The 23604-nt window shown below is 42.6% G+C and overlaps 1 pseudogene; it reads left to right on the top strand.

Annotated features, from left to right (window-relative positions):
* The first annotated feature begins 5355 nt into the window (after nucleotides 1-5355).
* Nucleotides 5356-23604, top strand: part of LOC147459524 (uncharacterized) — a 39980-nt pseudogene continuing 21731 nt past the window's right edge.

Below are 23604 nucleotides of genomic sequence, written 5' to 3'. Positions count from 1 at the left end.
TCTCTCTTTCCCAATCTCTATCTCTCCCTCTTCTCTAATTGGGCTCTGTCTGTGTGTGTGTGTGTGTGTGTGTGTGTGTGTGTGTGTGTGTGTGTGTGTGTGTGTGTGTGTGTGTGTGTGTGTGTTTGTGTTTCTCATATCTCTGTCTCTACACTTTTTTATTCTCCTTCCCTATGTGTGTGTGTGTGTGTGTGTGTGTGTGTTTCATATCTTTATCTCTCACTCTTTTTCTATACTCTTTTCTTCTCTCTCTCTCTCTCTCTCTCTCTTTCTTTCTGTTTCCTATCTCTTTTCCTCTATTCACTATCTCTCTCTCTTTCATTTTGTCTATGTGAGAGCAATGAAAGTTAGTGCACTCACATACACCGTATGTGAGCATGAAATGGTTACAAAATAGCTTCCAAACCTGCAAACACACACACACACACACACACACAAAAAGCACAAGTACCTCACCTAGTGCAAGCATGGAGGAGTGCGCTTCGTTTTTGCAAGCCTGCAATGGCTTTGGAGTGCAGATATGTCCGCAAAATAGAAGAAGAGAGAGAGAGAGAGTTTGGTTTTGAAAACGTGCAGGAAAAAGAGACCCCACGGTTTCTTTTTTTACAGCGGGTGTCGGTATGCCTATCTAAACCTGTGTTGGTATAGCCTACTGAACAGACGTCCATATACCCATCGATATCTGCGTTGGAAACTCAAAAGTAATTTTTTAAAAAAATTTGGACTCCCTCCTGTATTGCCAATGCACATACCGAGGCCCGCCATTGACGTCGGTAAGTTGGCGTCGATATTCAGGTGATCTCTTGTAGTGGCAATGTCATAGCCGGTGCCCTTTGAGATTTTGCACACCGTCATTCTCTTCCCTCTAGATGTGCCCGTTGTCACATGTACTAATTGCAGCTAGCGGTGTGGATTGCACCACACAAGACTTCACAAGGTCGCATTGAAGTTGGTCCCAATTACCTTTTGCAACTATGCCGATTTTGGCATAGTTACAAAAGGGTGGGCTTAACAAAACTGAGGAGGCTCTGTCATATTGGTGTGACCACTACTAGGCTCAATTATTTGACCAAATAACTGATAACTAAGCTTCGTGTGATCATTAACTAAGGCCTTAGTAAAGCATTCAACTTTTGGCAACAAATGTGGAACGTTAAATAAAGCTTGAGGATTAGTGCCATATGGCAAGTCCACGATGGAAAACATATTTTCTTGCCATGTGGCAAGTTTCCTTTGTGTATAAAAAGTTTTTTTTCCGAGATCTTGTTCTTCTTCATATGCTTGTATTGAGCTTGCTCCACGATTTTGAGAACATCACATAGGTATAGATATGCAATGCGACGTTTTTGTCATAAGATTTGTCCTTTAATCAAGAGCTCAAATAACCATACTTGATAGATCTCTTGTATGGGGCCATGTACAGCAGAACCTTCATAACGCTAGATACAATGGATAGTTGTTCTGTCTGCCATGCCCTAACGTGATTTGTGGGTGAAGATCCTCCACTTTTGGTGGGAGGGTACCCTTGGTATGGCCTTAGGGCTACCCCTTGTGCGCTTGGGAAGGACATCTTGAAGAAACACCGCTTGAAGCATTCACCCCTCCATCCCATGGGGTCAAACTCCCCCCACATGCATCTATTTCTTTGGAAAAAGGGCTTTCTAGTTTTAGCCCTGGTAATCACCATTCCCCCCCTCAAATGTATGCAGGGGTCATAAAAGGGAGCTTCAACCTTATGCTGAGGTCTCCATCTCCAGCGCAACTAGGTATGGGTCTTTTGCCACACCTTGTACAAAACCCTGTTTGGAATGATGAATATTTTGGTAATGCAACTCACCTTAACCTCATGCATGAGGGCTTCCATGGTGGCGACCCTGGTCCCGCTGAGAGGGGGCCTGAAAAGTCATTCAATAAGTACAATGAGGACCTTTCCCCATACTCTCAAGCACCCCAAGGGAGAGAAGAGGCTTTTGCTCCCATTCTTAATGTTGATCCCTCCCTATGTCCCCCAACTCAGATTAACTTCAATAAAGAGCATGTGCCCCTCCCTGAGGGTACTTTTGTCATTGAAGAAAAAGCATTCTATGCTTGGTATTCTTGATTACAAGAGCCAGTAGTCATTGGTTTAGTTCATGGGGTTAGACCTTCAACAGAAGCATTGAAGCTTTGGATTGCTCAGCACTGGGGTAACGGAACCATGAGACCGAGTCATGTGTAATATTTACCTACTAATTACTACTTATTCTTCTTTGACTTTGCCAATGAAGCCTTTCAGGTTATCAGCCAGGGACAATGGCTCATCAAGAACACCCCTCTCTCTATCTTTAAATGGTTTGAAGGCTTCAACCCAAGGGGTGATAAGCCAATAAAAATGCCTATTTGGATCGATTTTATAGACTTACCAGTAGAGTTCTACCCGTGGCTCAAGGAGTTGGGATCTCAGCTGGGCAGAGTGCTTGGCCAGAAAGCAAGGGGGGGGGGGGGGGGGGGGGGGGTTTAATCCAAAATGGGACCCCTAGCTGTTGATTGAAATTGATACTAACAAAGATCTGAGGTTTGAAATCCCTAAAGTTGACTCTACTGGTAAAATGTTACATACTCAAAAAGTTTTCTACAGGAACTTACCTAATGCTTGTTTCAATTGCATGAAACAAGGTCATTTAATCAAGCACTATTCTGAGCTTGCTCCAAAGGAACCTGAGAAAGAGGTGCATGAAGAAGCTGAAAGGACTTTTCAACAGGTTCATAGGAGGAACTCCTATAAGCAGTAAAGGAGCAGAAGTAACATTCCTAAACGCCAACCTCCTCAAGCTTGGTTAGAGGATGTATTTGATCCTCTCAATGTTACAACAACAACCACTGGTCTCATCCCTAATAGCCTTGGGCAGTCTCCATTCCCTGAGAAACAGACCCATACCACCAATCAGTCAAAACCCACCCTTGTAGAAAATAACGGCTACATTTCTCCCACTCCTGGTTCCAAGGAAGAGAGGGGTGATCAGAGTCAAGTCTTAGATAGTGAGGGTGAGAAAATTCCTAGTACTCAATTCGCAGGCATGCAAGTTGATCAACACACCTTATCCTTTGAAGAAGAGATTGAAGGAGCAAGAAAAAAAGAAAAACTCAATTTAGATGCCTCCCCTTGCACATTTGAAGATATTAACATGCTTACAACAGAGGAGGAAGTACTATCTATGATAACCAAAGGCAAGCCCAAGAGTAAAAAAGAGAAGGATTTAAATCCCTGCAGAGTTTCAATGGTTCTTTCCAAACCCTCTAAAAACAGTAAAAAATGACAGTCCCTAAACTAACATTACTGTCTTATAATTGTAGGGGGTTTTTAGATCATGTTAAAGCAGCTGGCATTAAGAACTGATGTGCTGCCATCTCTCTGAATGTTGACATTATTTGTCTTTAGGAACTAAAACTTTCAGGCTCCAAGTTGGAATTCAATCTAAAAAGGATGGGCTCTCATTACTTGTGGTTTACTACCTCTCACCAACAGGGGAAAGGTGGAGCTGCCATAAGCATCCATTCCAAACATTCTTCCATGATCAAACAACCTCCATCTTCCCAGAGGGGCAACTGGATAGGTGTAGAGCTTATTGAGCCTTTCAACTATACAGTTATCAGTTTGTATGCATCTAATTCTATTTCTGGTAGAGCAGCTACTTGGATGAACTGAGTTATTTGCCTAATCACATTATCCTGGCTAGAAACTTCAATAATGTGACAACTTTGCAAGATAGATTTAAACATCTGGGACAGACTATAACAGGCAATGAAAGGGTCCAGTGGGACAATATGGTAGATAATCTTGATCTGATGGGTATTTTTGAAGAATCTAGACACACTTGGAGTAATAAACAAGTAGGTGAGAACTTTAGATTTTCCAGATTAGACAGAGTTTACATGTCTTTGGACTTGATGCAGAAACATTGGCAAATTAGTTGTGTTATAGATAATTCTCTGCTGCTTTCTGATCACTTGCCTATCATTACTGTACTTGATCAATCTGAGTGTTCATTTAAAGCTGGATGGCCACATTTAGACCAGTCATCGCTCAAATTGAATTCTGTTAAAGCTAAAGTCAAAGAGATTATGCATTCTTCCTTTTCTTCTTGTACTTCACCATATAAGGCATGGGACTCAGCTGTCAAGAATATTTAGAGGTTGTTTACTGATTGTAAGAGGAAGGCCAAGGAAATCAGATCTAGTAGAAGGATGATGATCAGGGACAAGATCTCTGACCAAGAGAAATGTCTATCCCCAGATGAGCCCCCTACTTAGGAACTTGTAGACCTAAAGGATAATCTTAGACAGGAAGAGCTCCTAGTTGCTAACAATGCCCTAGCTTGGACTAGAGAATTTTGGGTTGGAAAGGTTGACAAGCCCAACAAAGACATGTTCAATCTTCTCAAAAAAAAGAAAGCTAGGGACTTTGTCCCTTTACTAAAGAAACTGATGGTAGTGTTGTATTGAACCATAAATAATTTTTCCACTCTTTCTACTCTAATGTTTTCACTTGCCTCCTCTAGGAATGAGGAAATTAGAAATGCAAGAGCCCAAATTGCCAAGATTAGAAAAAAGTTTCTATCACATGATCTGGAAATTGTGTTGGTGGACAGTCCCATCTCAGAGGGAGAGATTAGAGAGACTATTAGGGCTATGAAAGATGGAAAATCCCCAGGTATTGATGGTATTCCCAATGAATTCTTCAAAGCTTACCAAGATTTCATCATACCTTACATTATGAAGGTCTCGCTAGAAGCTGTTAGACTCAAAGCTCTTCCCTCTAAGGTTAACAATGGGGTTATCAAGTTAATTCACAAAAAGGGGGGCAAAGATGAGCTCTCCAATTGGAGACCCATCTCTTTTCTAACTTCTATTTACAAGATCTTTTCCCTATCCTTGGCTAGGAGGATCAACCCACATATGGACAAAATCATTCTACCATAAAAGAAGGGGTTTATCAAGAGCAAATATATTCTAGATGCAATTATAACTCTATGGAAAGCAATGGAGTATGCCATGGAGTCAGGGCAGGAATACATATTTTTTAAAATTGACTTTGACAAAGCTTATGACAGAATTAAATGGGATTTTATATTGCAGTCTTTAGTTGATATTGGTTTTGGTAAACAGTTCATTAGATATATGCATATTCTGTTTGGAAACTCATTTGCCAAAAATGCACTTAATGGTGAACCGACTGATGACATTAAGCTGGCTAGATCCATCAGACAGGGATGCCCACTCTCCCCTCTACTATATGCTATGTCTTCAGATGCATTGGGCTAGATGGTCAGAGATTTCCTAAGTCAAGGAGCTATTAAAGGCATCAGAATTCCTAATATGGAGAAGGAACTTTGCCTACAACAGTTTGCAGATGACACTAACAGCTTACTGAGAAATGATGACACCATTGAGACCTTCTAGCAATGCCTCACCACCTTTTTCTTGGCATCAGGTTCACAGATAAATCATGGTAAAACTAATTATAAAGCTGCATGTGGTTCTTCCCCTCCCTTGGTGGTTCAAGTTGGATGCCAACAGATTGAAGATGGCAAAGTGTTCAGGCTTCTAGTTATTCCCATGGGATTCAAAGTCAGCATGAATAAGAAATTTGATTGGGTTTTGAATAGTTCAGGAGGAAAGTGTTCTTATGGCATAATATGTAGTCATGTCTACCAGTAAGGGTGTTTGTTCTGAACCATTATATTTGTTACCATATATGAGGTAGTGATGTCTGTGAACACACTTAGGACCGCCAGGGCACTTTTTCCCTCGTTAGGAGGTTTTTTCCCCCGAGCATTGTATATACGCCCATTACTCTAGGGCTAACTTATCTTTCATTGTGCACTAAGCAATACACTCCTTGTGTTGTGCCTTGAGCTTCTTCATCTTCTCCAAGCTTTGTGTGTGCGTCCTTGCAACCCTAATTCCAACAATTGGTATCAGAGTAGGTCATGTCCTCCCGGGCATAGTCGCCAGCGTCTCCAGCACCCTCCTACTCACTTGCTCTGATTTGAGTGAGATTTGGCAAGCATCAGCAGGGCGATTAATACTTCGGCTGAGCTCAAAGAGCTCGGTCTTTTCAGAATTTTGATATTGGCTCATTTCAGCCTCTGTTTCCACTACAGGCAGTACTGCGCAAGCTATTTTGTCCTTTTGTGCAGATTTTCTGTTAGTGCTGTTTTTTGCAGAACACGTTCCTACATCTTCTTCGGGTTATGCTACATAGCACCTGTTGTTCCTACCTCGTTACTCCTCTTTTCGAGTAGTTTTCAAATCAGGTGTAGTCATTCGCAATGGCTAACAACAAACAACAACACAGATGTTTTCAAGATGTTTGCTGTTGCTGAGGACAGATTGGATGGGGATAACTACCCAATGTGGGCTTACATGATGACACATGTTCTTGTGTCAAAGGGTGTTTGGAATGTTGTGCAGGGCATTGATGTACGCCCGCCTTCTGTGGATATAGGCTCTATTGAGGATGTTGCAGGTTCTAGTAGAGGAATCCCAATCCTCGAGCGAGTACTTCCGAGCGAGCATAAGCAATGAAAAAGATTAGATCAAGATCTCAATAGTCACTCTATAGAGGATAGTGTAGCAAAGTAACCATGTTGCATCTCAAATAATCTCAAACAAAAGAGCCATACTCTTCCTTTAATGTGTTCACACACACACACACATTCATATCCTTGCTTCGGAACCATCTTGCTGAGCATATTCCAAAACTCTATTTGTGCAAACTTATTCACCATGGTAAATTCACATGTTGCAATTTTCATAATTTCGTGCACAAATAATTTCGTGCACAATTTTCATAATTTCGTGCACAAATAGATCAAAAGATGGTAACTCAAATTCCACATGTCCATCATAATGCATAGGTAGCTCTTGAACTTGAATGATATCCATTGCTTGCTTGAGTGCCATGTGTAGGCTTCTTTGTGAAGGCATTGCATGTAGTATACCAACTACTCTGGAGGGACCATCGGACTATTTCTAGTGTGTCCTTCATTCCAATGCCTTGTGTGCTTTCAATAGGAATGCGAACCTTCTAGAATTGACATTGGCCATGATTGAGAAGAAAGATTTGTTCACCACTAGCAAGTTCAATAGCCTTTATCGTCACCTTCTCTCCCATTAGAGCTAATGGATGCAAATTGAATGCATTATTATTTCATAACGTTGCATCACAAAAGATATAGAAATTGCATACATGCTATTGTCAAACATAAGAACAATCTTGTGGCCACATTGTCGTCCATAAATGGTTATATACCTAGCCATGGTTGAGTGCACGATGAGGAATTTCAAACTCCAAGAAAACCTTTCAAGAAATCATGAAAAAGAGCAAAACACCACAAGGTACATAGAACTTAAATCATAATAGAAATATTTAGCATCAAATTATGTATTACAATCTATCTATCATTGTCTCTAAACGTCTAGAGCATTCCTTATGTAGACTTTAATCATCCACCCTTATATTAACTCCTTGATTATCCAAGGTTATGCTCCCTCCTCTGAATCACAGCTTGTGGTCATCAATATTAAAGCCATGGTAGATGCTTGGACAAGTAAAAGTGTGTGTGTGTGTGTGTGTGTGTGTGTGTGTGTGTGTGTGTGTGTGTGTGTGTGTGTGTGTGTGTGTGTGTGTGCGCGTGCAATGTTGTGAAGGGGGGAGGAGGGTTTCTCAATACATAATACTATGGCAAGTGCTTCTAAGCAAATTATAGAAGAAGTAGATTTGGTAGATCGTATTGGTTGGTTGGAGCCAATATGAACAATGTGTATTTGCAATCTTTGGTGCTAGATTGTACCTTATTGAAATTGGAGATAATTGTTTTTGGGTGAGTGACTCCTTTTAGTCTAGCTCGCAAAAAAGATCTTTCAATGTATAATCATGACACTTGAGAAACGAAGAGGAAAAGGAAAATATCTCTTACATCACATACTTGAAAAGAATAGTTTTCATGGACTATGGACTCTTTTAGAGTTTTCATGGTGAGTTGCAAAAGAGGAGGCCCCAATCACGAGGACTTTGTGGACAGGGACGGGAGAGGTGATGTAGATCAGAAGGTACTGTCAAAATGAACTATGGACTATGGACTCTTTTAGAGAGTCCATAGTCCATAGTCTATGAATAGTTTTCATAGACTATGGACTATGGACTCTTTTAGAGTTTTCATGGTGAGTTGCAAAAGAGGAGGCCCCAATCACGAGGACTTTGTGGACAGGGGCGGGAGAGGTGATGTAGATCAGAAGGTACTGTCAAAATGAATGATAATAATCACTTGCATGCAACATCTTGGCAATCACCTCTTATGCAGTGCCTTCACAATCACCTCGGCCCCATCTTTCGACGATAACCAAGATGAAGAGTTTGGGTGTGTGTATGTGTGTGTATGTGTGTGTTTGTGTGTGTGTGTGTGGGAGAGAGAGAGAGAGAGAGAGAGAGAGAGAGAGAGAGAGAGAGAGAATGAGGTTTGTCTTCCAGAATTGTAGGATCACAGCCGAGGAATATTTTCTCAAACACCAGTCTTTCTGGTCGCGCATCAAAAATGAATTTGATGCGCCGATGCCCTTGTTCAACAATCCCTACCTCCACCTTCTTCTGGAGTTCCACAAAAGTGGGCCTGCCTCCGCCATTGAGCAGCAAGCTCTACATGGAAGGGGTGTGGATGCTCTCAACCAATCTAGCCAATTTTACTCTCTCTATCTCTCTCTCTCCTCTCAGACTCAGCGTCACCTCTATAAGTCACTCACAATGCTTGAAAAAACCTAGGTTTAGTGTAACCCCACCTACAAATCTTGAGATTTACCTCTAAATTTTATAGTTGAAGGTGAGAAAACCTCCAAAATTTGAAAAAATTTAGTGTAAATTGGTATAAAAACCTTCAGATTTAGTCAGTTTACCTCTATTGTTTCTAACATGTAGGTTTGACAAGTTTCTGGAAAAAAGGTTTTTTCGAGCAGCACTGGTCACTCACTCTCAGCGGCCGAGTTTAGTGAATTTTCAGTGTCGTGTCTCTTGTTCACTCGTAGGGCTTCTCTCTGCCACACACTTTCAGTCTCACAAGCAAGTTAGTCTCTCTCTCTCTCTCTCTCTCTCTCTCTCTCTCTCTCTCTCTCTCTCTCTCTCTCTCTCTCTCTCTCTCTCTCTTTTGGAAAAAACTTTAGAAATAAATTTCAAAAACATCAGATACAAGCCCGTCCAAAAGACTCAAAAGTCCCTCAACGCCCATCTTACTGATGGCTTCAACCACAGTGGCAATGCTCGTAGCATGTGTCTTCTAAGAGTTCTATCATAGAAGTCAAAATTCATGAGCCTTCTTCCTCTCTTGGCTTACACACTAATTAGACACCTCTTCACTTCCTAACAGCATGAACATTGGTACGCTAATTCTGGTTCTGCATATCCTCCTTGCGTCTAAACCTCTGTGGTGGCTCCCGAACTCTTCTTGTTGTGTGGGATCTTACACGGACAACGTGAGAGTGAATAGCGCATAAAACACAGTACTGTATTTTGGCGTTGTGAGCGGGATGAAAACACACACAGCGCCTCTATAACGACCTGACACACACTCTTGGGAAGATACACACACACACACACACTATGGGGCACCACTCGGCTTAGACAACACACCTGGCCGAGACAGGGAACACACCTCTGGAGTGAGAGGAGAGAGACTATCCACTTGCCCACTCCACACAGACACACACACACACACACACCCAAAAAACTCAGCTCAAAAGAGGAGAATTTCTTATGTTTAGATACAATTGAGCTTGGGTCAACACCAATGGGGCAAATAGCTCACACAATATGGGTAAAATAAGCCAGATACAATCACAAACTAAAGTAGAAACTTCGCTCATAGGAGAAACTTACACAGAAAAACAACAGGAAAAGAGTGAGGAATTTGGCAAAATGGACAGCCCCATCGCGTCCGAAACGGCCCAAAACCCCAGTCTACAATGTCAAAGTGCGCAAATCCGACCTCGGATGAGCAGCACACTAGTACTAGTATCGGTGAAAATCGATGCACTATGTACATGTTGCTCTACCTGTACACATGTGGGCCCCACGTAACTACCTGGCTTTGGAAACTGGGCAATCCTTTATTCGATGCACCATGCATGTATATGTACATATGCGCAATCCCTTTCTCCAAAAAACTCCTGACATAATTTGCCCATCCCCTAACCTGCTAGATCATTCATGATCAGCAGCAGCAAAGAGCGATATGAGACTCGCCGCATCACAGGTCTCCTCATCCTTCACCAACATTGCTTGCTCCATAGACAGTTCATCTTGCTCCACCATCATCAATCTAGCATGATATAATTTAAGACACAATCCATTTATCCTTGACTTATGTAGAACATCATCCAGGTTAGCCAACTGATATGTGCCATTTGGAAAACACTCCACTACCTTGAAAGGGCCTTCCCACTTAATTTGAAACTTCTTTTGGAAGGTGTTGTCCAGCTTACTGTTGTAGCGCAAAACCAAGTCATGCTTCTTGATACCCTTACTTTTGACCTTTTCATTTATCTTTGCTAAAGCCCTATCTTGCATCTGTCCATAATGTTCCAATGCACTCATCCTATCCAGCTGAACCTCTTGTAGCTGTAAGAGCCTCTCTTCGAATGCATTACTAGGCGGCCCAAGCAACTTCTCTAACATCTTGACCACAGGAAACTCTACTTCCACAGGCAATAGTGCTTCTTTTCCATTCACCAAATGAAATGGAGTAAACCCTGTACCTGTCTTCACCGAAGTACGGTAAGCCCATAATGCACTAGGCAATTCCAAATCCCAATTCTTTCCTTGGTGCTCTGTCACTTTCGAAAGAATCTGTACCAACTCACCATTGAATCTTTCATTTAAGCCATTACACTATGGGTAATAAGGAGTGGTATGCTGGTGCCTAATCTTCATCTTTGCACATAAAAAATCTAGCAGTTTAGCTCTAAAGCCAGGCCCCTTATCTGAAAGTAGCTCCAGTGGCACCCCAAACTTGCAACATATTTCATCATACACAAATTTTGCCACATCCTTTGCAGTGATCTGTTTTACTGCTATAGCCTCTGCCCATCTAGAAAGATAGTCCACTGCCGTCAAAATATAGCTTTTGCCCCTGCTTGTGATAGGTAACGGGCCTATTGCATCAATCCCCCACTTTTTAAACACATCAAACGCCATAATGGTTTTTCGTAGCTTTGGCTTCAACACTCTCTTCCAAAATGTTACACCAACACCTATTGCAAGACCTACACCAATGGTGAACATCCTTGTGCAAACTAGGCCATACATACCCCTCTTGCAAAATCTTATGCAAGGTGATCTTTAGAGCAAAATGTCCACCACATGCGCCTTCATGATTCTCTTCCAACACTCTGTAAAGCTCCTCCCGCCAAGGTACACGTCTCAACACGAGATCAGCCCCTTTCATGTATAAGAGATCACCAATCAATTTGTATCTATATGCTCTACGGACAAAGCCATACTTCTTAGACTTCTGAATCGCCTTTGGAATGATTCCTGTTAGCAAAAACTCCTCTTCTTGATCCAAACTTTCCCGGCCATGATAAAGAGGTAAAGTGGTCCTCAACACAAATAGCTCCCCAATCATGCCTTGAGCTGCTTCATGTGCCTCTCCATTTAGAGCACGTTCAATGTGTCTGATGATCCATGCTTTGAACTTTTTTAACAGGCCTTTAATTCTGAAGCACATTTCCTTCAATGAGGTGTTCTTGCTCTTCAACACACCCAGCACTTGCTTCACCACTCACAAGGCATCACCTTTTATGCTCAACCTTCGAACCCCATGCTTCAAACAAATGTGTAATCCGGCTTCCAGAGTAGCATATTCAACCTCATTATTACTATGAGCATCCAATTTGAACCCTCTCTTGCATACTAGCTTCCCCTCTGGATCATAAAGTGCTATACCCCCTGAAGCTGCATCATGGCTCTTTCTGTATGAACCATCAAAGAACAACACATGTGCATTGCTGATCTGTGGCACTTCTTCAACTACCTTTCTCACCACCTCTTCCTTAACAATAAGGGGATTCTCCTTGTAGGTCAACAAATCAGCTATGGTAGCCCTTGTACTATCTTCGACTAGAAAAGAGAACTCAAACTCTTGCAGCTCAATTACCCATTTCTTCACCACATTTGACATGTTAGTACCATTAACTAACTGTGGTGATGCATGGTTTTTAGGACCCCTTCTGAAGATTCAATAAAGGCACAGTCAGTTGTTGGGGAGATGAGGATACTCTAGTCCAAGGGATCTCGAAAGAGAAGAAAAAATCTACTTCACAAGCACCAAAGAGTAAAAAGTGCCATGGACAGAAGATACGTGGGAATGAGCTCTTATGCATGCCTACAACCTATATCTTACAGAATAGCCCATTCTAGGTGTGAATTTCTAGTGAAATTTACACGAGGATGTTCGTGTGGACTCACAGCACAGCATACTCCGTTTTCACTTTTTTACCGACAGTAAATATTTTTTACCACAGTAAATATTTTTCACCTACATGGTAAATACAAATCACTTTTTACCTACAGTAACTTTTTTTACCCATGGTAAATATTTTTTACTGCACCATAAGTATTTGGTAGGTAACAGTTCACTGTTACTAGAAGCAGTGATTGGGCATCAACAATGCAGTTACAGGAGGAGAAAAGGGGAAAATCTTATGGTAAAGGTGAGTCAACAGGGATAAAGACTTTTGAGTTGAAAAGAGACATGCTGATTTTTTCAAAGAACACATGTCAAAAGAAGCCATGGTTGAGGATTTTTTGAGAATTTGATATTCAGGAGGACCCAGCTGCCACCTCCCCTCCGCAGGTCCCCCCCGGACATGTGCAGAACCTCCAGTTTCAACAACCACCTTACCTGCTCTTAAATGCTGGTCAAGGCCTTATCCCCATGTGTCACAATCAAAAAAATCAGCATTTACCCTCCCCTCTCACATCACTCTAGAGAATATCTTGATGGTGACATATCAGGTGACCTCAATCTGTTGACCACCCTAAGCAAAAAGTAACCCCAATCAGCGGATTTAAGCATGTTTATCCTAATCCTAAACCCTCTCAGAAACCTATATAAGGAGGCCTTCTCTCACTCAAAACAAACACTTCACCCACTTCACCAAGCAACGAAGCTATGACGACATTGCTCACAACGAGGAGCTATGGATGGAGCTCTACTCTCTCTCCCTCTCTCTCTCTCTCCCTCTAGTATGCTACATTACTAGCCCTAAAACCTAAATAAGGAGTCTTCTCTCATGCTCCATGGCCACCATCCTCGCCATCATTCTCTAAGGTATTGATGTGTTGCTAGTAGGATCATACCTACTTGCTGGGTTGATTGTTTTTTGACAAGGGATTATGCCATCCTTGGCTTGCTTCTCTATATCCTTGTTATGTATGATCAGATGCCGTTGTATTGTTAAGCTGATGTCTTGTGTATATATATGCTACATAAGGTCCCTAAGCTTCGTTTCTATGTGTTTTGCCATATGTTTTGATGCCATCATAATGCCAGAAGTCTCACTTGCCTATGTGCACTATGTGTGAGGTCCCTAAACCTCTTAATTTAGGGTGGTGCCCCTTTTGTTTTGTTCTTTGCTTGTTTGCATGAGGCGTGGTTTGTGGAGTGTGCACGAGTACAGAGGCCACCCCATTGCACTGCTCTTTTTCCCGCTATCATTTTGGTGCCCCCACTGAGGAGGGCTACACAGACCTTCAGTCCACAAGCAATGAAGATGTGCAATCTACAACATGGACGAATGGCGTGAGGAGTTTGCAAATTGGAGAGCAGAAGAGGAGGAGGCTTTAGAGGCCTTAAAAGCTTTCATCGAGGTCTTGTTACTAGGTTGCAGTGTCATTGAAATTCAAGAAGTAAGTTCTTCTACATGCCTTGTTCGTGATCGTCGCCAACGAAGGAGAGTAAGAAGAAGAGCTTGATATACCTCTCCTCTCAACCTATGAGTGCTCCAGAAACCTCCAACGCACACGAGCTTGAAATATTCTACATCAACATACACGAAGGTACTGTGACACACATTAAGGGAAGAGAAAGCATCACCAGACCTCTCTTTCCTGAGGAGCCGACTAAGAGGAGGAAGATCACCTCTACACCTAAGTGGCCCAAGGCCGCAGCGCGTGCTCAAGCGTAAGGGAACATTTGGCTTAATCTCATTAATAAGGGATTACATGACCACTACAGGCAAGAAAAAGGCTAGTGAGCAACCAACTTCAACCTCCAACTTGCAACCACGACTCTCACCCCTAAATCCTCCTGAAGCAAAGAGGCGAAGGCTTGCCTACAAGATTGCCGCCCGTCTGTGAGTGCTCCCAGTACACTTTGTGAATCCAGACACCACCAATCCCAAGCCAACCTCCTGTCCGCGTGAAGATCACTTTGGATATTGTCCAAAGTGCTTTGGAGACCGGGTGAAAAGCCTCCCTGCCCTACCTTTGCTACTAATTTTCAAGAAGTTATCTCAATCTAAGGAAACTATCTTAGTTGATGATGTGCTGCACATTAATGGTGTCACTTTCATTCGTCATGCTGATTATGGTAATAGCATCCAATTGTTGCTTGCTAAAAGGCTCAACATTGTACAAAGTGTGCCATCACGCCTTACGCCTTCACAGATGCATCAGGAAGAGTCGAAGTGATCCGAGGTGCTGACCTTCTGTGGCTGATCAGGCTCATTGGTCCCAAGGTGGTGCAACTAAGCTAGGCTCTTGTGTGTAAGTATGGATGCCAATAATGAGAATGATGATCCCCGCATGTTTCCTTTCCATTTTGTGCGTCATATCCGTGTGAATATTTGTATTGATAGAAAAATCTTTTATCAGCAAAGAATAGCCCTGTTGTTTGGAGCCGAGAGACTTGGGGAAATCTTGCGCTCTCCTCATCCTGTCATTCTACCCTTACTAGACTATTACCATTCCTTTGATGTGTCGATCTTCATCCTATTTTGAGCTAAGTTGTGCTAAAGCTCCAAATTGTAATTACCATACTCTATTTTAAAATAAATTGGAGCTGTTTGTGTAATTGTTTACTCTCTCACTTATGGCCTTCCCTAATTTTTATGGTAAGCCTGGGGAGGTTGCTCCAGACTTTTTGGATAATTTGGAAATGGCCTTTTTGGTATTGGGAAGGGATGACGAAGCTACTAAGTTAAGGGCCTTTCCTTTGGTCTTGAGGGAAGGTGAAAAATTATGGTATCAAACTTTGGCACCTGAAGAAAGAAGAGACTGGAAGTCCTTAAAGATGGCCTTCATCGAATAATTTCGCCGCCATGAGCCTCTAGAGGAGATATGGAGACAGCTCTTAGAGCTACGCCAAACATCACCCAATGACTATAGAAGCTATGAAGGAAAATTTTCCAACCTGTGGGAGAAATGGTGTGCATCACTAGGTGAAGGAGAAAGGGCGCCAGAATGCCTAAAGAAGGACTGTTTCCTGGCAGGGCTTTACCCCATCCTTCGAGAAAAGGTAAAAGGTAAATTCCCAGATACCTTTGATAAAGCTATGACTTATGCAAGGGAGAAGGATAGGAAGTTAAAATTCCAAGCTCAACTACAAGGGGGAATGGAGCCTCCACCGCTAGCTCAACCTACGGCAAGGGTAGTAGCAGGGACAGGAGCAACAGACCAAGAGTCCTCTCAACAAGAATTACTGCAACAAATCACCAATCAACTAGAGAGCCTATCCATCAATCTGGTTCAAGGTGTAAGGGCTCCCCAGCCAGGAAATGAATGAAATAGACAAGAAGGACAAAGGCAAGCACGTGAGTACATTTGCTACAACTGTGGAGAGGTAGGTCACGGCATGTATTATTGCCCCCATCCACGACGCTATCAAGGAAATGGTAATCAAAGACGGCCTCCTCGCCAGCAAGTCACTCCTCCTCGAGCTAGGCCACTAAATGGACAAAATGCACACGTGGCTCCACCAATCCAAATATTGAGGACCCCTCCTCCACCACCACAAGCACCAGCAGAGATCCCTCCACTACCATCGGGAGGGGAGGAGAGGGTTGTCTCTATCATAAGTCTTGACAATGGTAAGGATAAAGGGAAAGAAAAAATGGAGGAAGCTGTTGCCATGCCAATAAAGAGAGCTAGGAGACAAAGAACTGATGAAATGGAAGCCTCAGAGCCGGATAAAGGGAATGAGGGTTCCTCCCAAGTGATAGGAGACAAGAAAAGGAAGAGTAGGTCAAGGAGGCACATAGGAGTAGAAGACTTTCCACTTGGGGTAGGATCCATACCTTACGACCTGGTAGCAGATGTGAGTAAGCAAGGACCAAAGATTTCATGGCAGCAACTCCTCCACCTTTCCCCAAAGATGCGTAGAACCTGGTCTAAGATGGTCAGCACCAGGAGGGCTAAGCCAAAGTCAGTTGGTTCTATTAGTGCAAGAGGCATGAACGATATCGTGCCAGTCATTGATGCAGAGATTAAGAGTCAGCGAGTCTCCAATGTGTACGTAGATGGTGGAGCCGAGATTTGTGTTATGACAGAGAAATTAATGCACAGGTTGGGTTTGGAAGTAAACGAGCAAACTTCCTTACAAGCTAAGATGGCAAATAATGTAAGGGTGGCTTGTGTCGGAAAGGTTAATGGAGTGAAGGTTTCAACTTTTGGTGTGGCAATCTCAATTGATGCTTATGTGATCCCAACTAAGGGGGAGGGCTATCCGCTAATCCTTGGAAGACCTTGGCTTATGGCTATGAAAGCTAGGCAAGATTGGGAGACATGTTCCCTTGAGTTGCGACCAAATCATAAGGTAGGTGGCAAGCAACAAAAAATTGTGTATGACATGAAGCAGGGTAGACAACAAGACCTAGAGATGGAGACTTCTATGGATGAATGGAGCACAAGCAGCTGCTCTTCATCTGAGGATGAGTCATCTGAGGAGGATGCTAGCTCTTTGGAAGTCATGGGTATAATACTGCGAAACCCAGAAGGAGAAGGTGGTCAAGACTCTCTAAACAAGGAAGAAGCCACATGCTTAGAGGAGATGCTAGCTAAGGACCTACTAGAAGAAGAGAGAGAGAACCCTATTTGCAGGTACTAAAGAAGCATGCTGGCCTCTTTATAACTGATTACGAGCACATTAAAGGAGTGACGGTAACCCAACACCATATCCAATTAAAGGAAGGTGCCAAACCAGTGGTGCAAAGGCTAAGGAGATTAGGGCTAGTGCAACAAGATGCACTCTTAAAAGAAGTAAAAAGATTACTCAAGGCAGGATTTATCTACCCAGTGGAAGATTCTGAGTGGGTGTCTCCAGTTGTGGTAGCACCAAAGAAAATGGGAAGTGGAGGGTATGTGTGGATTACAAGCCTCTAAACGCAGCCACAAAAAGGGACCATTTTCCTTTGCCTTTTCAAGATGAAATACTAAATGAAGTGGCTGGTCATGAAAGGTACACAGTGTGTGATGGGTACTCAGGCTACTTCCAAATCAGAATTGCAGATGAAGACCAAAGAAAGACTACCTTCATAACACCTTGGGGGTGTTTTGCTTATAGAGTTATGCCTTTTGGTTTAACTAATGCCCCAGCTACTTTCCAAAGGTTTATGAACTTGGTGTTTCAACCTTACTTTGGTAAGTCCATACGAATCTTCATTGATGATTTTTGCATTTACAGCTCTAGGGAAGTACATCTGTCCAAGGTTGATGAAGGTTTCACCCGTCTGGCCCAATTGGGTGGGCAATTGAATAAAGACAAGTGCCACATAGGTGAGAGCAAGGTCACTCTACTAGGCCATGTTGTGTCTCAAGATGGTATTGAGGCTGACCCTGAAAAGGTAAAGACATTGTTAGCTTTACCCACTCCTTCAAACGTGAAGCAACTAGTCTCCTTCATTCAAAAGGTTCGCTACATGGGACGATTCATACATCTCCTTTCTCAGGCAATCTATCCATTGCAGCAGCTCACTAAACACACTACATTGACATGGAGTGAGGAGGGTGAAAGGTGCTTTCAAGAAGTTAAAACCATTTTGAGCTCATTGCCTGTCGTCCTACAACCCACATGGGGTGAATTATTCTATGTAAATCCTAGTGTAGGTCCAGAAGCTCTAGGAGCTGTCTTGATGCAAAAAGACCCAAAGACATCTCTCATGAGACCAGTCTACTTCTCTAGTAGAGTGATGACAGCTGCTGAAAAGGGTTTCAGCGCAACTGAGCAATTGGTGCCAGCTCTTAAGTTTGCAGTGGAGAAGTTTCGGGCTTACTTACTTCCGAGACAATTTGTGGTGATCACAACTGAGGAGGTTTTTCCATATGCCCTACAACACATGGAATTGTCTCAAAGAATAGCAAAGTGGATGGTGCAGCTTCAAGAGTTTGACTACACACTCCAAGTAGAGGATTCCACCCGTGCTTGTTTGGCAGATGTCCTCACACAAAGGTGTTATGAGAAGGCCAAGAAAGAGGCACCTAGTAAGGTACCGCCTATCCCGGAGCCTGAAGTTCTACTGGGAGCACACAGTCTGTATTTTGATGGGGCTTACAAGAGGACCAAAGACAAGGCATCAGCAGGCATAGTAATATTAGGTCCAGAGAAGGAGAATATCTTTGCAAAAGGGTTTCATCTAAAAGAGGTTCATTCTAACAATGAGGCTGAGTACCATGCCCTTGTTTTAGGGTTGCAATGTTGTCTTTCTAAGGGCATCACAAAGCTAAATGTTTTTGGTGACTCCATGTTGATTGTTAAGCAAATGGTTTGTGTATGGGCCTCTAAAAATGACAAATTGTCTGTTAAGATGAGGGAAGCAAAGGTCTTGTTGAAGGGTTTTAAAGAAGTTCGAGTGCACTTTGTACCTAGAGATCAAAATCGAGAAACAGATGCCTTAGCAGGTGAAGAACTACAAACTCTCATAGTAGGTGCTATCCTTGTGAAAATTCCTTTATACCAGGGAAAGGAGGAGCTACATTATTTACTTTACTTTCTTGAGCATTGTGAAGCACCCTCTGGTATGAGTAAAAGTGAACATAGGTGGTTGGCAAAAAAGGCTACCAGCTATATCTTAGTGAATGAGGACTTGTATTGTAGAGGGAAAGATGCTGTCTTAAGGAGAGTTCCTTCATCCCAAGAGATAAAGGACATTTTGTTTAGTTGTCATGAAGGTGTGTGTGGTGGCCACTTTGCACAAGAGATTACTAGCAGAAAGATTTTACAAGCAGGGTTCACGTGGCCAAGCCTCCATCGAGATGTACAACATTGGTGCCGCACATGTGAGGTTTGCCAAAAAGCTGGACCAAGGCGTCTTACCCATGAAAATCGGCATCCAATCAAAACCTATGGGCCATTTGAAAAATGGGGGATAGATGCAATAGGGCCACTACCTTGCACTCAATCAGGGAAGGAATACATCATTATGGGGGTGGAGTACATGACCAGATGGGCAGAAGCTCGTCCCACAAAGCGCATCACAGCCAAGGACGTGAGTGATTTCATTTTTGAATGCCTTTGTTGCCGTTTTGGCACACCTTTGGAGATTCTCTCAGATAGGGGACCGGGATTTCGAGCTGATTTAGTCGGGCAATTGATGAGAAGGTTAAAAATCAAGCGCAGGCACTCTACACCATACTACCCTCAGTGCAATGGTCTTGTGGAAAAGGTAAATGGTCTTATATGTAAAATCATCACTAACCAAGTGCATTTACATCCTAAGGCATGGGAAAAACACCTAGATGCAGCACTTTGGGCCTACAGAACATCCTTTAAAACATCCTTGGGGTATACACCTTTTCACTTGGTTTACGGGCAAGAGGCACTATTGCCTATAGAAGTGGAGCTAGCGAGCCTCCGAGTTCTAAAAGCACATCAAGAGGATAGTCAAGAGAAGCAGGTGGAAGGAAGAATCATCGATTTGGAGAGGTTAGGGCTAGATCGAGAGTCAGCAGTGAAGTACTATGCAGCCCAGGCAGAGAAGAAACGAAAGAAGTTCAATCGCAACCTTGTCAAGAAAGGTATCAAGGAAGGTTCTTTAGTGCTCAGATACGACAATCGCTTTGATCGCAGGAAGGATGGTAAGTTCTTGCTTAAGTGGGAAGGCCCTTTTGTAGTGATACAGAGGTTCTCAAATGGTAGTTACCAACTAGGTGACCTAGATGGTAAGGTACATCAGACCCCGGTAAATGGTTGGCGATTGAAGGCCTACCAATGTCGTCTTTCACAGCCATATGCTGGTGAAATCAATGCTAAGGATGGTTCAGAGGAGAGCTCATCATATTCGAGCTCCAACTAAGGTAACAATCATGTACATAGTCGTTTCAAAAAAAAAAAAAAAAAAAAAAAAGAGAAGAAAAAAAGAAAAAAAGAGAATGCTACCTGTGACAGCGGATATTGACAATGGATGGGGTATGGCTTTCAAGGGTCTAGGAGACCAGTTGTTAGTCATGGATGGATACAATTATTCATCAGAAAGGACTAAACAGGGTGCATCAGCCAAGAAAGCAGTAACATGGCAAATTCAATTGGTACCAGGTGGGTAAGTATTCAAGAGAACCCTATTGTACCACAACCTACAGCTAGAGGCATCAAATACCTCTAGCTTAAGGGGGAGGGCTATATGATGCATGGTTTTTAGGACCCCTTTTGAAGATGCAATAAAGGCACAGTCAGTTGTTGGGGAGATGAGGATACTCTAGTCCAAGGGATCTCGAAAGAGAAGAAAAAATCTACTTCACAAGCACCAAAGAGTAAAAAGTGCCATGGACAGAAGATACGTGGGAACGAGCTCTTATGCATGCCTACAACCTATATCTTACAGAATAGCCCATTCTAGGTGTGAATTTCTAATGAACTTTACACGAGGATGTTCGTGTGGACTCACAGCACAGCATACTCCGTTTTCACTTTTTTACCGACAGTAAATATTTTTTACCTACAGTAAATATTTTTCGCCTACATGGTAAATACAAATCACTTTTTACCTACAGTAACTTTTTTACCCATGGTAAATTTTTTTTACTGCACCATAAGTATTTGGTAGGTAACAGTTCACTGTTACTAGAAGCAGTGATTGGGCATCAACAATGCAGTTACAAGAGGAGAAAAGGGGAAAATCTTATGGTAAAGGTGAGTCAACAGGGATAAAGACTTTTGAGTTGAAAAGAGACATGCTGATTTTTTCCAAGGACACATGTCAAAAGAAGCCATGGTTGAGGATTTTTTGAGAATTTGATATTCAGGAGGACCCAGCTGCCACCTCCCCCCCGCAGGTCCCCCCCTTACATGTGCAGAACCTCCAGTTTCAACAACCACCTTACCTGCTCTTAAATGCTGGTCAAGGCCTTATCCCCATGTGTCACAATCAGAAAAATCAGCATTTACCCTCCCCTCTCACATCACTCTAGAGAATATCTTGATGGTGACATATCAGGTGACCTCAATCTGTTGACCACCCTAAGCAAAAAGTAACCCCAATCAGCGGATTTAAGCATGTTTATCCCTAATCCTAAACCCTCTCAGAAACCTATATAAGGAGGCCTTCTCTCACTCAAAACAAACACTTCACCCACTTCACCAAGCAACGAAGCTATGACGACATTGCTCACAACGAGGAGCTATGGATGGAGCTCTACTCTCTCTCCCTCTCTCTCTCTCTCTCTCTCCCTCTAGTATGCTACATTACTAGCCCTAAAACCTAAATAAGGAGTCTTCTCTCATGCTCCATGGCCACCATCCTCGCCATCATTCTCTAAGGTATTGATGTGTTGCTAGTAGGATCATACCTACTTGCTGGGTTGATTGTTTTTTGACAAGGGATTATGCCATCCTTGGCTTGCTTCTCTATATCCTTGTTATGTATGATCAGATGCCGTTGTATTGTTAAGCTGATGTCTTGTGTATATATATGCTACATAAGGTCCCTAAGCTTCGTTTCTATGTGTTTTGCCATATGTTTTGATGCCATCATAATGCCAGAAGTCTCACTTGCCTATGTGCACTATGTGTGAGGTCCCTAAACCTCTTAATTTAGGGTGGTGCCCCCTTTGTTTTGTTCTTTGCTTGTTTGCATGAGGCGTGGTTTGTGGAGTGTGCACGAGTACAGAGGCCACCTGATTGCACTGCTCTTTTTCCCGCTATCATGTGGCAAAAAAGCATAACTCGTCAAGAAAACAAAAGGCCGTGGTAGCAAGTAATGACGAGATCGTCGACAAGCAAATATTACACTGACCATCACTAGCTCTACTTCCGAGAACTTTCTCTCCGCTACTAACTTCACTCGGCTTGCACAATACACTGGCCTCATATAATGGCTGCCCTTCCCCTTTCGTAATAGCATGGCTCCAATGGCATCATCCCCTACTGATGGATTTACATAAAAAACTTTGTCCCAATCAGGAGCCTGCATGGCTGACAAACCCCCTAACACCCTAACACCTCTTTCACCTCTTGAAACACTTCTTCACACTTGTCATCCCATTGCAATGGATCATGCTTTGCCACTTGTTGTAATGGATAAATAATCTGAGAAAATAATGGAATAAACCTTGCCATGTACTTCACTTTGTGTATAAAGGTTTCCAATTGCTTCGTACTCGTAGGTGATGGAAGAAGAATAATAGACTTAACCTTGTCTGGATCAGCCTCAATGCCATTTTCTGACACCATGTGGCCCAATAACTTCACCCTTGGCTATGCTAGATGACATTTCTTTGGATTTAGTTGTCCTCCACATTCATCATATCGAGCCAATACCATCTGCAGCTTCTCATGGTGTTCAGCCCTATTGCTATAAACACAGAAGTCATCCATAAAAGCTTTAACACAACTACCAATGAATGGTTCCAACACCCAATTTGCTCTCTCTTGATAGAAGGAAGGTCCATTTGACAACCCAAATGGCAATACTGTGTAGCAATAGCAGCCCCATGGCGTAATAAAAGTTGTCTTTGTGCGGTCTTTAAGAGCAATCTTCAATTGAAAATAGCCTGAAAAACCATCACACACACTGTACCTCTCATAACCTGCCACTGAATCCAAGATTTGATCAATGAATGCAAAAGGATATGGGTTCTTCTTAGTGGCTGCGTTTAAGGGTTTAAAATCTACACAAATTCTCCACTTCCCATCCTTCTTTGGACTGACTACAACTGGACTCACCCATTCTGTGGTCTCCACAGGGACTATGAACCCTGCCTTCAATAACTTGTCCACCTCTTCTCGCAAGGCTTCCATTTGCTCTTGACCCATCCTTCTTAGACTTTGCCGCACTGGCTTAACACCTTCTTTCAGCTCTATATGCATCTCTTCACCCTTGAACCCTCTGATCTCTTCAAATGAAGTAATGAACAAATCAGGAAAACTAGCCAGCATGTGCAAATATATATCCTTCTCCATAGTTGAGAGGTCTCCACTGATCATTTGTGTCATCAATTCCTGCTTCTTTGACAACTCAACCTTGGTTTGCATCAGCCCTTCAATCACTTCATAAGGGCCTTCACTTTCATCTTCAACCTCATTCGCAAATGCAACTAAACCAAACTCCTGGATTTCTTTGTCCATCAAAAGAAATGCAACATCA

This window comes from Adiantum capillus-veneris, chromosome 4 (assembly GCF_014529385.1).
Source record: "Adiantum capillus-veneris isolate H3 chromosome 4, ASM1452938v2, whole genome shotgun sequence".
In the NCBI taxonomy this organism is placed as follows: Eukaryota; Viridiplantae; Streptophyta; class Polypodiopsida; order Polypodiales; family Pteridaceae; genus Adiantum; species Adiantum capillus-veneris.
This window is presented reverse-complemented; position numbering and strand designations above follow the sequence as displayed.